At 41.3% G+C, this 15,514-nt stretch overlaps 1 pseudogene; it reads left to right on the top strand.

Annotated features, from left to right (window-relative positions):
• The first annotated feature begins 14,702 nt into the window (after nucleotides 1–14,702).
• On the top strand, nucleotides 14,703–14,972 carry LOC118584607 (annotated as a pseudogene).
• The last annotated feature ends 542 nt before the right edge of the window (nucleotides 14,973–15,514 follow it).

Genomic DNA, 15,514 nt, shown 5'->3' with positions numbered 1-15,514 from the left:
CATTTTATTTATACAGAGCAATATCCACAGCACTGGAGAGACAGTTCCAGGGATTCATGCCTAACATGCTGGATTCAATCTCTAGCAATGCAAAAACAATTAATTCAAAATAGAATTAGCATCTGATCCAGCAGTATATTTCCAAATATCTGCCCTCCAAAGAGAAGGAACTTAAAGAGAGATATGTACACCAATCTCCATAGCAATGATGCTCACAAGAGCAATGGAAACATCTAATGGTGGATAAATGAATGAACAGTGTAGTGTTTGCATATGTAGGGATAGTCAACCTTAAGGGAAGGGCATTTGGGCATATGCTGGAATGTGCAGTGTGGAAGAACCTTGATGACACTGTACGTGAAATAATCCACTAACCAAAGGGCAGCTTTGGGGCTGCGGAGATGCTCAGGGGTTAAGGGTGCTTGCCGTTCAATCACGAAAACAGGAGTTTGGATGTAAGCACCTATGGTGGGCACCTACAAATGCCTGTAATTTTAACTCCAAGGAACCTGATGCCCTCTCTGGCCTCCACAGGCACCCACACAAATATGTACACATGCACAGGAATACATATAGACACATGGACACACACAAATAAGTAAATCTTTTTAAAAATGTAGGAGAAAGAGAGGTATGTGCATCCACTTATATGAAGTACTTAGAGTCATCAGATTTATAGACAAAGAAAAATTGTGGTTGCCAAGGATTGGAAGAAGGGGACTGAAGGGTGTTTGTTTAATAAACACAGAATTTCAGCTTGGTATGATGAGGAAAGTTATGGATCTGGATAGTAAAGATGATGTATAGCCATGTGACTGCACAGTGATGCTACTACTATACCGGACAGTTAAATGGATTTTGTGGTACATTTTAGGACACACACACACACACACACACACACACACACACACACACACAAAATGTGTATTTGGTTTTTCAAGACAAGGTTTCTCTGTGTAGCCCTGGCTGTACTGGAACTTGCTCTGTAGACCAGGCTGGCCTCGAACTCACAGAGATCCACTTGCCTCTGCCTCCTCGGTGCTGTGATTAAAGGTGTGTGCCATCACCTACCATGGGTTTTATGTATTTTATCACAATTACAATGTTTGGTGAGAAATTTCTACATGACTTAAAATGATGTCTGACCATATCACAATAAAAATGGATAATTCGATATACCGCACAGATTCTCAATGTAACTGGTTTCTGCTCATAAAACCACAGTGTTCTATGTAATTCGCATATTGTCGTTGTTGTTACTTACACATTAAGAAAGACTGGCTGGACATGACAGTGAATACCAGTAATCCTAGCACTTGGGAGGCAGAGGCAGGAAAGCTCATGAGTTCAAGATCAGCCAGGACTACATCCAAACCTGTCTCAAACACACAGGGAAAGAACTCCATCTCCTCTGTGTCCACATATTAGTCTGGGCTTTCACAACTCTAGGAATTAGTACGAAAGCATGTTGGCACAGATAGGGAAGCCCCAAGGCCCGTTGTGCCAGTGGCTTATCGCCAAACAGTAGCACCAGTTATCCACCTAATGAATCACACCATTGCACATGGCCAGAGTCACAGCAGTGTCCTAACAGCGGCTGTGCACTTTCTAGACAGAGTTCTGCTCCCTTCAGCTCATTTTGCAATTCGGACTTTTTTCTGCAAACTTCTTTTTGCAAAGCAATACTTGGTGCAACACAAAACGTTAAGTCAATGGACAGGAACTCAGGTTTTTGTTTTGCATTTTGTTTGTTTGTTTATTGTTGTCATTTTGCTCTCCCGTAGTGTTGGCTGGCCTCACATTTGCTACGTAACCCAGGCTTGCCTTGAACTCCTCATCCCCTTGCTTCTACCTCCCAAGTGCTGGGATTATGGTTTGTACTACTATGCCTGACAAACAACCTTTTTTTTTTTTTTTAAATAGCAGGGAATTTTGTTTGTCTTTACTATTCTTTTTGGTTTTTGTCCTTCTTTTCCTCTCCCCCCCTTCCTCCTTCCCTTCCTTCCTCCTCCTCTTCCTTCTCTTCCTCCTTTGTTGTTGTTATTAGGGACTAATGATTGAGTCGGTTGAGTCGAAGGCATTGTGCATGCTATGCAATATGTAAACACTCTACCCCAGACTATACCCTAGCCAGGAAGGGTGTGTGTGTGTGTGTGTGTGTGTGTGTCTGAAACAGGGCCTCATGTTTCCCAGGTGGGCCTAGAACTCACTCCTTTAACTCTTTATCATCCTTCCTCCACCCCCAAGTGCTGAGATTAAGGAGTCACCCCACCCCCTGGTTTATTCATTGCTTGGGATTGAACCCAGGGCTTTGTGCTTGTTAGGCAAGCAGTGCACCTGTGGTGGGTATTGTGTTCCCTGGAATATTGTGTGTTCCCCGAAATAAACATATCTGGGGTCAGAGAACAGACAGCCACTAGAACAGAGCCAGAAATGGTGGCTAGAAAATGGGTCAGAGCAAGCCATAGCAGAAGTTAGGCAGTGGTGGTACACACCTTTAGTCCCAGCACTTGGGAGGCAGAGCTAGCCAGGATCTCTGAGTTCAAGGCCACTTTAGAAACAGCTAAGCATGGTGACCACGCCTTTAATCCCAGAAACCCAACCTTTAATCCCAGGGAAACAGCTCTTTACACTCTGAATGTGCTCATTGCTTACTCACTATTTCTGTCCATATGCTGTCTTTTGTCCCAGTTGCCACATCTGTGGAAGAGACTTGTATGATTGAGAGGAGTCTTGGAGCAGCATGCACCTCGCCCAGGCCCAGCATACTAACATTTCTTTATTTATTATAATAGTTATATAAATAAATGTTATTATAATAACATTTCAAGGAGAGTAAAAATAAATGCATGACTACTTTCTACTTTAGTCTTGTTCCTGTACTGGGGATCTTAGTCATAGTAGGCAAATTATCTACCACTGAGCCATATCCTAGGCCCTCAGTTTATCATTCTTTTTTATTTGTTTGTTTTGCTTTGCCTTTTTTTTTTTTTTTTTTGGACACAAGCAGAAAGTATTTATTTACTTATTTATTGTTATTGATCTTTTCATAACATTTTTACTGATTATGTGGGAAATTCATATCATGAACCCCAAGCACACTAACATCCCAGTCCTCCCAGGTCCACCCCACCCATCTGACTGCTCCCCCCCCCCCCCCCAAAAAAAAAGAGAAAGAAAGAAACAAGTCCAATTTATGTTGCCCATGTACTCATTGGAGCATGGTCAAACTCCTGGTGGCCAGCCCCTTAAAGAAAAGGAATTCTTTTCCTACCTACACCCCTCCTAGAAGTCATCAACTGTGGAGAGTTACACTTCAACATCCTTATCACAATTGTTAAGAGCTCTCTTCAATGGCTTTCTGTCTAGGCTGTCCCCTTTTGTTGCGGGGGGTGGGGGGGTGGGTGGGGGGGGGAGGGTGGGTGGTGGGTGGTGGGGGTGGGTGGTGGTGGTGGAGTGGGGGTAGGGATTGTCAAAGAAGCCTTCTATGTCTCTCCTTCTCAACTGTGAGTCTGAAATCATCAAAACCACTGCAAAAATAGCTTCTTTGCCATTTACAGTCAGCAGGAGCACAGATCATGCACTTACACGTGGTTTCTGGGGACAGCACAGACCAGAGAGACATCCACAGGGTCTCCAGTGTCAGCAGGTACCATAGACCTCAGAATGGTCTCTAGTGGTGGTACAGAGTACAGACATCAACATGCTACTGCATGGGCCGTGGACACCATCACAGCCCTCAGTGACTGCACAGGCCAAGGACATCGACATGGCCTCAGGTGGCAGCACAGGCCATTCACATCAACATGGCCCTTGGCAGCAGTACAACCCACAGACATCAACCTGGCTTCAGGCAGCAGCACAGCCCATGGACATTGTGTGGCCTTCAGTGGTAGCACAGGCCAGACATCAACATGACCTCAGATAGCATCAGCACAGGCCATTTACACTAGTATTTCAGCATGGCCTGGGGACATCATGGCTTCAGGCAGATTTGTTGCTCTGGCTTCTACTGTTCTATGCACAAGCAGTCAGCCTCACTTCTGAATCATCATCGTTGGCAGATTTGATGAGACAAGTGGGATTTCTTTTTTTTTTTTTTTTTTTTTTTTTGCCAGAGCTGAGGACCAAACCCAGGGCCTTGCACTTGCTAGGCAAGCGCTCTACCACTGAGCTAAATCCCCAACCCCCAATTGGGATTTCTTAAAGGAAGGAATTAGTTTAACAAAGAGACACAGAAAGAGTTTTTTTCTCATATTGAAAAATAGGAAACATTATTACAATAAAGGGAATTGGGTCTCTTGCTTGATAATATGCTAGACGGTTTGAAAATGGAGCAATTAAATGAAAGGATAATTAATTTAGATGGGCTTTATGTAATGTCAATTATAAATATTATCTGTTTGATCAGTTTTGTTTTATCACTAAAAAAGTTGGTTAACATGAGAGCTGAGATACAAGTTTTAGAAAAACGAATTAAAACAGATCATAAAGATATTCAGACCCAGACAGAGAATCTTAGAGGAGAGCCAATCTCAGCACGGCATTATAAGGTTAGAGAGGAACAGCCTAAGGTTTTTCAAACAACCAACTTTAATTTACCCAGTAACCTTACAGGAATTGCCAAATGATAGATATCCCCAAGGCTGTAGAAGAGCTGAATGGACTCCTGTGGAAATATTAGATTGGAGGAGATTCAAGGAAATGATAGTCTCATATGGCATGTATTTATTTACCTTTAGTGAAGCAGATGTTAAACTTGTGGTCAACTTGTAATAGAAGTATCCATCGAGACTGGAGAGACTTGGTTACAGTGGCCTTGGAGCCTAGTCCTCAGTTACAGTGGAGGATCTGGTAGAAAGAGGCTAAGACCATTGAACAACAAAGTATGGCTAGAAGCATGGAAATCTCCTAAGACCAACTTGTTGGAGGAGGAGATTAAGCTAATGTAGAAAAGCAATTTGTATATGATGACCACAACCTGGCTTTATGCCACACAGCAGCCTTGAATGCTTGGGACAGAAATGAAGAAGTAGGAAAGAAAATTGAGTCATTTACTAAAGTTATATAGGGCCCAAAAGAAACATTTACTGTTTTCTTACAAAGATTGACTTTAGCTATAAATAGGATGATACCAAATTCAGAAACTAGACAAATAATAATTGAATCTTTGGCTTTTGAAAATGCTAATGCACAATGTAAAAGGGTAACTAGGCCATTAAAGGCAAGATCAGCACCTGTAGAGGAATGGATCAGAGATGCAATCAATATTGAATCACATAACCATGATGATGCTTGGATAGGAGAGGTGATTTCCAGAGGTTTGAAGAAAAATCAAAATGTCAGGCATTTCAATTATAGTAAACAAAGTTACCTAAAAAGGGATTGTAAAACAATGTTTTTTCTAAGAATGATACAAACAGAATACCCCTCCCTTCTGGAGTATGCAGAGGTGTGGCAAAGGCTGACCCTGGACTAATGAATTTAAATCAACAAGGGACAGTCAAGGTAGCCCTTTACCATTGGGAAACGCCTTGAGGGGCCTCTCACAGGCCCCCATGTCAAATGAAATTCAGTTGTTTCCTGTCATCATGGAGGAAACTCCTTCCTAGAGCAATTAAAGAACTTAAATGCTCTGGATGATAGAACAGCTTTAGAAAATAAAACAAAAATTGCAGGAGAAACTATAAATCAAAATTGATCAAGAGAGACCTCTTGATTCAAAGAGGTGATAGTTCAGAACAGCATGGCTTTTCAATATAAAGTAACTTATAAGATAACAAATGCTTCTCATTTGATCAGATATAATTTGCCCAAAGGGAACCTCCTCCAATGTAGGGCTGGGAAAGGATTTTATTTTTGTCCTTTCAGGAGAATGAAGGCATTCAGCTAAGTATTCTGAAGACCACTGGACGAATGAGACATGTGAAGAAAAAGGACAAATCATCCAGAAAAAGTGTCCCAAGAATAAGAGTAAATTGGCCTATTAGTATATCACTTCTCCAACAGAATAAAATTTCATAAATCTTCCTAAATGTTTGTTTCTGCTGTTCTCTACAGACATATAATGAAAATGGTCTTTTTTGCAGTCCCATTCCAATTAAAAATTAAAGCTGGCTTTGGAGTTGCAGTGTGGCTTTCTCCTTCTCTAAACCCAAGTATGCTTGTTAAAGTAAAATCCAAAATCTGTCTCATGTTAGAAAAGCCACCTGATACAGGACAGAGAAAAACAAAAATTAAGGGACTATGCTATTGCCACTAATTTCATAATCTTTTGGTTTTATTTTAGCTCTTTAGAGCTTTTCTTAAAGTATAAATGACATGAATTCACAACATGCCCCCACGGTTGGGCATGTCCGGTGGACCTAGACACTTCTACCTAGTTATTTCCGGTTCAAAATAGCCATTTCCGGGTCAAAACATCTCGAGTGACTAGGACCCCGTGGCTTTGCGTGGTTGCATAAAGCCATGTGATCTACGCGCATGTGTGGAGTAGCCACATGAGTTCCTGTATGCATGCGCACAGCCCACCCTTTATAAGCCGGCGCCATTTTGCACCGGCCTCTCCTTTCCCTCTTGACCACATGTGTTTCCCACAGGCCTGTTCATGTCTGTCTCTTTCTCTCCTATCTTAATAAAAATTCTTCTGTGGATTTGTCATGTCTGGGGACCTTTCCTCAAAGGGTAAGAGTGCTGCAAATAACTAACAATAAGTATTACCTCAAAACTTATAATATACACATATATCTTTTAAACTTTTTGTCATAATATTAATGATCGTATAGAGTACTAACTAATTCTAGAAAAAGGCTTTATCTAGCTACCCATACATGATTTCAGGTTTGAGTCTCTATCAGGTAACTAGGAATTAAGTTTTTATACTCTAGATGTACATAATAAATATCAATCCTTTAACCTCTTTGAGATCCGCTGCATATGACTTTTAAAATGTTTAAGTTTTCTGCAGTGAACCAAGACCTATGCCTAACAGCAACCCTTGAAGTCTCCAAAAGGATGATGGGCTCCTACAATTATGATTCCACATGGACTATGCTAATACCACTGACCTGAAAAACACCACCTAACGATTGGTTTTAGACTACAAACTGCTTGACACAATCTCAAGGTGGCTAGCTGAGATGATCCAGTCTCACAGATTATTCTAGCAAGGACTTGAGACAAGTCCTGCACTTAAAGATACGGGACAATAAATGATACAGCTACCTCTCCCAGGACTTGACAATTGACCCAAATTCTTCTTTTCAGAATCCCCTAAAGATGACACCACCCCCAGACAGCAGGAAATAAACTTAAGAACACAATGCTCACAATCTCAAGAGGTGGGGTGGGTGGTTTTTGGTCCTTCAATGGGTTATGGATATTTGTCATTGTTTATGGGGGTTGGTTACAAGTTGTTATTGGTAATAGTCAGGAAAAAAGTTGAACAAAGGAGATTAGATTCAGAGTTTTAGTTTTGAAAAGAAAAAAGGAAGATATAGATATGATAGGATATAAGGTTAGATTATTGAATCTACTCTGAAAAGAAACAGGGGGATATAGAAATAGGATAAAAAAAGGTAGATTATTGAATCTACTTTTTAAAAGCAACTATTAGTTTCAAATATTTTACATTGATACGAATTTTTGTATATTGATAGAAATTTAAGATTATTTTTGTTAGAACATACTGTACATACATTTCTAATCTTATTCAAGGTATTATACCTATGCAACTCATTTAATAATGTAATACAAATTTCTAGTCCTTGAAAGTTATTATTACAAACTGTTTAGGATAATAAAAGAAATGCAGGTTAGTAGTTAGTCACCTATTACAATTAAACTTGTAGTCATGTTAGGGTATGTTTTCAAGATTAAACAGAGATATTTTAGATAGACAGGTGGTCTTCAAACACTTTAGAGATCTACAGAACATGGCATTTAAGATGTTTTAATAACATAGGTTCCTTTTTTTTTTTTTTTATGACAATGAGACATGTGTGCTCCTGACAGCGCCAACCTACTTCAGAGAAGATGGTGGGCACTGAGGAAACTCCTTATGGAGTTTACTTTCTTTGTGGCAAAAGTTGGCCACTGGGCAAGAGAGTGCTCTTACCTCAACTGCTGACAGTATGCTGTCCAAATTGGACAAACAGGACATAAAAGAAAGTGACTGCTGAACTTTGCCAAGACAAGGTGGGATAGCCCTTCAGAAAATCCTGCTTCACAGATAAGTCTGTCAGATATTTTAGACCTGTAGGCCGAAGATAGATGCCCCAACATTGCAGAAGAACCTTGGGTGATTGTGAAGGCAGCCAGCTGTTTCTGTCATTTCTCACATTTTTTGGAAGTCACTTGTTTGCACTTCCTGCTTACTCAAGTAATATTATTTCCTTCTCAGATCCTGGATGGAGTTGAAGATTTTATAGTTATAGTTTTCCTTGTTACCAGATTCAGAAAGAAATTTACTAAAGAGGTGTAAAGTGAATAAGTTTGAAAGACATCAAAAGTTATTTTGGGTTGGTAATGCAAGTTAGGATAAAAAGTGAATTAGGTACATTTTTGACTCACCAAAATAGGATAAATAATAGAATATTTCCTCTGAATTTGTCAAATGTTTATGGACTAGAAATTGTTGATTTATTACCTGTATATATTGTATATAGTTATTGTTCTTATTGTATATAGTTTTTCTTACATTAGTTATAACCTTTTTTAAAATTTAAGACCAAAAAGGGGAAATGTGGTGATATTTAGTTTGTGTTCTGACAAATAAAGCTTGCCTGGAGATCAGAGTGCAGAGCTAGCTGCTAAAGGCCAGGCAGTGGTGACACACACCTTTATCCCAGCACTTGGGAGGAGGAAACAGGAAATGATATGGCTGGATGGAGAGAGGGAGTGATAAGGCAGGGTGGAGACAGGAGCTTGGCCCCTTTCAGGCTGAGGATTTGGTAGAGGTAAGAAGTCTCTCTAGTGACTAGCTGCTTGCTCTGCTTCTCTGATCTTTCAGCTTTCACCTTGCTATCTGACTCCAGGTTTTTATTATTAAGACTAACTAGGATTCCTGCAGCACAGAGACAGGGTTTCTCTGTGTGGTCCTGGCTGCCCTGGAACTGGCTCTGTAAACTAGTCTGGCCTTGCACTTAGTGATCTTCCTGCCTCTGCCTCCTGAGTGCTGGGATTAAAGGCATGCGCCACCATACCTGGCTCACTTTCTTATTCTTGAGTGGTTCTACCTAAGTAAATCATAGGTTCCAGAATTGCTTTCAAGTCTCAAAGCTATTGCACATCTTGGAATTGGACCAGGAGAGTCTGAAAGTGGCTTCTTAGAGATCTTTTATTCTCCTAATGTTTAGTGATTGCACCTAATTAGAAGTCTTTGCTAAGGCAATTTTGCTTGTGAATCCTGAGCAGGGTGGGATCCAGGCACCTTGCCACCTTCCTGCAGCTGTATCTTGTTAGAATAGGGTTTCTCTGGTTCCCACAGCTAACAGGCCTCTGCCATATTCTCTTTATTTTCAGCTCCATCAGATCATCACAAGCTCCACTTCTGCCAAGCCTTCCAAAAGTGCATATATAGGTATTTTGTTCATAATCTAAATTCCTGCTAGACAATTCAAGGGAGTCATACAGGATATGGATTAATCCAATTTAGGATAGAGTAACCAGGCACCTAGTTTACACACTCAGGAAGGAGAGACAATGATCACCATAATCCCACTCACAAATACCTGGTGTTTTCTAACTAATTATGTATCAGTGTTATAGGGTGATGATGTGACTTTTGTAAGAATAGTCTTTTAAACCCCTGCCTAGCATGGATCATGAACTCTGGAAACTGCAGCTGGAGTTGCCTGGGTTCATGGAGGAGTGTGTGTGTGTGTGTGTGTGTGTGTGTGTGTGTGTGTGTGTGTCTGCACTCCAGCTCAGCAGGGGTGTATGATTCCTGGGTACATGGAGGGGTATGTGTGTTTGCATTCCAGCTCAGCAAGGGCATATGACTTTATCTGTCATAGTCCAAACTTACATTAATGTCATCTTCTCCCCAGGAATGATGGAACTGTGTGGTAATACTGAGCTTGTTTGTGATACATTCTTTTCTTATGAGAGGACCTACACAGCTTCTCTTTGGACTTTTTTTTTTAAGAGCCTGTCCTGGAACTTACTTGGTAGAGCACAGACTGAGGAACTTGCTTTGCCTCAAACTCACAGAGATCCTCCTGTCTCTGTCACCTGAGTGCTGGGATTAAAGACATATGTCACTATGCCCAACTACATTTACAAAATACCTTACCTTTAATCTTCATATTGCCTAGGAGGAAGATAGTTTCATCCTCTTTGTGCAGATAGAGATTCCAAGAAGCATCGAGATTACATAACTGCTTCAGGTCACACAGTTAAGAAGGAAGGAACTAGAATTTCACTAAGGATTTTCATTATATCAGGATGCTCCTGTCCCATTAGTCAACTTAGGTATTTATTGTCCCATTACTGATGAAGGTGTACAGTAAAAGACCATGTAGCCTGAACATATTTATTCTTGATTTTTTTTCCTCTATCAACTAGCCAAGCTAAACAACAAGAGATTCAAGAAAATTCTGTGGTTGAATTAACAAATCCACATTGATAAAAATCTGTTGCATACAGAACTGGATACAAAGGGCAAAAGGCCAAGGAGCAAAGAAAGACGGTGAAAATGTATACCCAATTTTGATTTATACAAAAGGATAAGTAAGTAGAAGTATTTGCTTATACTGATTTGGAGATAATTTGCAATTATCTTCAAATTTACAATTTTCACAATAATTACAGTTATTGAGCGAAGTGCTTTTTGTTTTTACATTTTCTATTTTTCTCAATTAATATGTTGCTTGAACTGTAAAATCTGGTTTCAAATATCAAATATATCTCCAAAATACCAAGAGCAACTAACCGTCTACACAGACACTTATGTTGCCATTTTTGGTGTTGTGAAGAGGAAAGTGTTTTTGTTTTGTTTTTGTAGTGGGATCAAAGTAGGAATTTGTAGTTCACATAGGCCTGTTGTTGTTGCAAACAACAAAAACCAACTCTGCTTGTAGTAGGTAAACTGGAATTTACTGGAAGAATTTACAGGATTCCTGGAAAGCTGGAGGAATAGACTTGGACAAAGAACAAGACCCAACTTACTCTCAAGGATCAAGAAACAAGTTCTTAGTGAGAGTCGCCCACCCTTAGCAACCTTCTATCAACTTCTATGTGTTCTTAGGATGGTTCTTAGGATGGTGCCCCACTAGTACCAAGGGGTCATCTGGTTGTCCAAGACCAAGTCACAGTCTTAATGCCTCTGCTGCTTCCTCACCCCTAAAATGTGGTTTTTACCAGGAGAGGGCAGACACTTCTTTTCAAAATTACATGTGATCGAACAATTTTAGGAATGACTAGAATGCCAATAGACAGTCGGTCTTCCTCAGTCTAAATTGCCATCCACCGCCCAGATGATGATATAGGTTCTTGGTCTGTAAACGCTTTGGAAGGGAAACAAACAACTCAAATGTACTAGTCAGATTTCTTGGCTCGGTCACATGTTGTATTAGTAACTTTTCCTGTCCCAATAAAACGCCTGTCAAAAGAACTGTAAGCACTGGGTTTATTTTGGCTCACGATTCAGGGAGGGCACAGTTCATCATGGAAGGCATGGCAGCAGGAGTGTGAGAGAGCTGACTACATCCTTTTTTTTCAGTCAAGAAGAGAACTTAGAAAGTGAGACGTTAGTATTGAACCTCGAGGTCTTCCCCAGTGAGCCAGTTCCTCCAGATATGATCTACTTCCTAAAAGTTCTACAGTCTTCTGGAAACAGAACCAGCCAGAGGCCCAAAGTACAAACACCTGAACCTGTGTAAGGACACTTGTATTCAAACCACAACAAAAGTACTAAATTCAGTCATGAATTAAATGCATAAACAATATATTAACCTAGGAATATCATTTATGTCTTAGTTTGCTATTGCTTCCATCCCATGTTTATCAGAGAAACAAAAATCGACAGAGGTAGGTCTTTAAATAGAGCAAGGTTGGTAATACTACAAGAGTTATGGTAAGGAGGATAAATGAGGGATTTGGAGTAACTAACAAAAATTAAGGAGGAAGGTTATTGTAGTCACACATGCCTATAATGCTCAATCTAAAGACTGAGGCAGGAGGATTGTGAGCTTATGGCTAGCCTGGGCTACACAGTGAAGCGCTCTCTCTCTCTCTCTCTCTCTCTCTCTCTCTCTCTCTCTCTCTCTCTCACACACACACACACACACACACACACACACACACACACACACACCTGAAGCAGAGTCATGGGTTAAGCTGCTTCATTTTCATGATTACTTCAAGGAGCTCAGCCAAGAGGGGTCTGCTCCTTAGCAACGTCCAGCAACGTGACCACCAATCAGAAAACCCCACGTCCATGTTGCCCCTTAGCTATCATTTGCTTCAAAAGTAACAGCAATAACAGCAAAGCCTATTTTGATAAAGTTCAAAAGCAGGAAAATGTGGGTAGAAATAGTAAGATTATGACAAAATGTTCCTTATTCCATGTTCTCTTAAATTTATATCCTTTTAGGGATGTCTCAGCCGTGGCCAGGGTTTGCCATTATGTTGTCAGTAAATTTTTTTTTTTTTTTTGAGCTGAGGATCGAACCCAGGGCCTTGCACTTGCTAGGCAAGCGCTCTACCACAGAGCTAAATCCCCAACCCGTCAGTAAAATTTTAAAAATTGTATCAGAAAAGTAATCATGGAAACTTTAAAAAAAAAAAAAAAAAAAGAATACCTGTGTCATGAATGTTTCCATAGTGTTGTGGACTAAGAGTTAAGGAAAGAAATCACCAATTTGGGTTTCATTTTCAAGCACATAGGGTTCAGGGGCAGGGCACAGAACAGTCCAAAAGTAAAGGACTTAATAGATCAGGTTTCTTCCTGTGCCCAGGGCTTAAGTTCAGGGCTTTATGGGTGCTAGACAAACATTTTATTATGGCGCCATAGCCCTTTGCCTTTTGAGTTGGGCTCACACTGTAGCCCAGGCTGGACTCAAACTCAGAACCCAGTCTCTCCCTCTCAGTGTATCACAGGCAGCCACTGTCCATGCTCCACTGTTTGGATACATCATATTTGATGAGAATTTTTCTGTTTTTAGAAATCATAAAATCACATTTTGTTATTTTCAGTAAGCAATCTCTATTTATTGTTATCATTGTCTCTCTGCCTACATGTGGGTTGTACATGCATGTGCCACAGCGTGGCTGTGGAGGTCAGAGGGTGATTTTTTAGGACTTCGTTTTCTCCTAAAGGGATTCAGGGCTCAAACTTGGGGTATTAGGCTTGAATGCAAGCAGTTTTGCCAGCAGAACCAATCTTATTGTCCCCAGAAAAGATAAAACTTTAAGAGGACCTCTCTAAACTTGATAAATTCTACTTGAAAATTAGTAACAAGTAACAAGCTTGGGAATGCATACTGATAATTGGGCTGGGTAGATATAGAGTAGTGATGCACAGAAAAAGCAGTGGTTTTAGGAAAATTATAATATGAGCTTTGGAATAGTGAGATGGAGTGGTGATGATCAAGAAGACGAATCAAAATCTTTTCAATGTTCTGATAAATTTTACTTTATACTTGGGTGTCAGAGCTTTGAAGCTGGAACAGCTTCAGGAAGAAAGCCTAGCACTGAAGAATTTCTAGAAGGGAGAAATGTAATTAAGGAAAATTTGAAGCAAAAAAAAAAATGTAACAGTTTTCAACTGTGTAGAGGTTTACTGAGCAATCAATGATGCCTTTTAAAAAAAATATTTATTTATTTATTTATTTATTTGTTTGTTTGTTTGTTTATTTATTTATTTATATTATTTTTTTAACTGATACTGAGATGTCAGTCTTGGGGCCTACATGAAAAAGAAGTGCTTGGTAGCACTCAAGGCTTAGGGCCCACATGAAAAGGAAGAAGTACTTTGCTAGCCCTCAAGGCTTAGGGACCCTATGAAACAGTCTAAGACAAAGAACCGTAGCCGCGGTTTTCACTCTTACTGGTATCAGGTGGGGTATATAGGTAAGCTAACCAGTTAGATCAGTGGCTCTTGTCTTTGCTTGGATCTAACCTGGAGGCTGGAAACCATTTAAACCATGGTTCTGGGTGGGACCATGAATTGAACAGCTCTAAGCTGTAAGTTTGTGTTCATTGGCTTCCTGTGCGCTCAATGATTGGTCTGAACAGAACTAGTTGACTCACTCTAAATAATGATCCTGAGAAAGATTTGGAATGGGAGAGCGCAAACAACATGATCCCAAAGACTCCCAGGAAAAACTGAGTTCTGCAGGTAATTAGCTAAGTGCAACCCCAGAAGCTCCAGAACACCCTTGGGTCACCTTATAACTGTCCCTGTACTTTCTCCAGTTTGTAGGGACTCGGCTACCTCGTTGATTGTGAAAACATGGCTATAAATTCTACTTATCTGTGATGGGACAGAAGAAAGCATGGTTTAAGCAGAGGTCTGGCAAGTGTTTGTAGAGGAGGACTGGCCTTCCTCCTTCTGGGGAGCCTGAGACACCAATAAGCCCCTAAGGTAATAAAAGAGCCATCACAGAATCAGGACTCGAGTTGGGGTGATTTCTGGTGTTAGCACAGCTCCAAGAAGGCCATTGTAGCCAGTCGCTCTTACTGCTCACCCGGGAAGGAAAATGAGGAAGTCCGGCTCAACGTCCAACCAGCCCTTGGCCTCCAAGCAGGAAAAGGACAGGCCTGGGAAGCGAGGCCCAGGCAGGCAGAGCAGGAAGCCTCCAAGGGAGCCCAGTGAAGTGTGGGCACTGAAGAGACCTGGGGCCAACTAAAGGAAGCATGACCACCACAGCTCCAGGGGGGAAACTGAGGGGCAGGCTGAAAACCTGGAGAAGGAGGAAGAGGAGGGCACCTCCTTGGAGTGCCTGGAGGAGAACAGTGACTATGCATAATGCCATAGGGCATCATGTTCCTTGGCTGTCAAGGGCCCCTCTCCTTCTGAAAAGCCTCAGCTGACAGACCTGGCAGCAGCAGGTGCGGTCAGTGCAGGGTAAGTTTAGACGCCAGCATGCCCCCCACCAAATTGCCACTCCCAAGTGAGGGCAAGGTAGGTGGGGCCAACATTTGTCCTGGGACCAGATGCAGTGACAGATGGGAGTTACCACCTATCTCCAGGGTGGGGTCCTATTTTCTGGTTTCCACCTAAGGCAGCTGGGTCGCTCCCTCTCCTCCCCTTCTTCTGCTTCAGGTTGTATCCCTTCCTCCAGTGGGCACTAATAAGGATGTAATCTTGCCCCCCCCCCACCCCGCTCCCGTTGCTCCTCTCTGCCCCTCCAGGTTGTGGTTCCATCATTTCCTCTGCTCACAGACTACCTCTGGTCAGTTGTGTTGGTTTTTGTTCAATGTTCATTCTTAGACATCCACAATTGCGGCTGCTACGGGTGCCAAACGTTCATCCTCCCCAAAACACTCCAGGGGGAAGGGAGGCTGGGGT

The sequence above is a fragment of the Onychomys torridus genome, chromosome 5, assembly GCF_903995425.1.
Source record: "Onychomys torridus chromosome 5, mOncTor1.1, whole genome shotgun sequence".
NCBI classification, from domain to species: domain Eukaryota; kingdom Metazoa; phylum Chordata; class Mammalia; order Rodentia; family Cricetidae; genus Onychomys; species Onychomys torridus.
The sequence above is the reverse complement of the archived record's forward strand: the minus strand, read 5'-3'. Positions and strand labels throughout refer to the sequence as shown.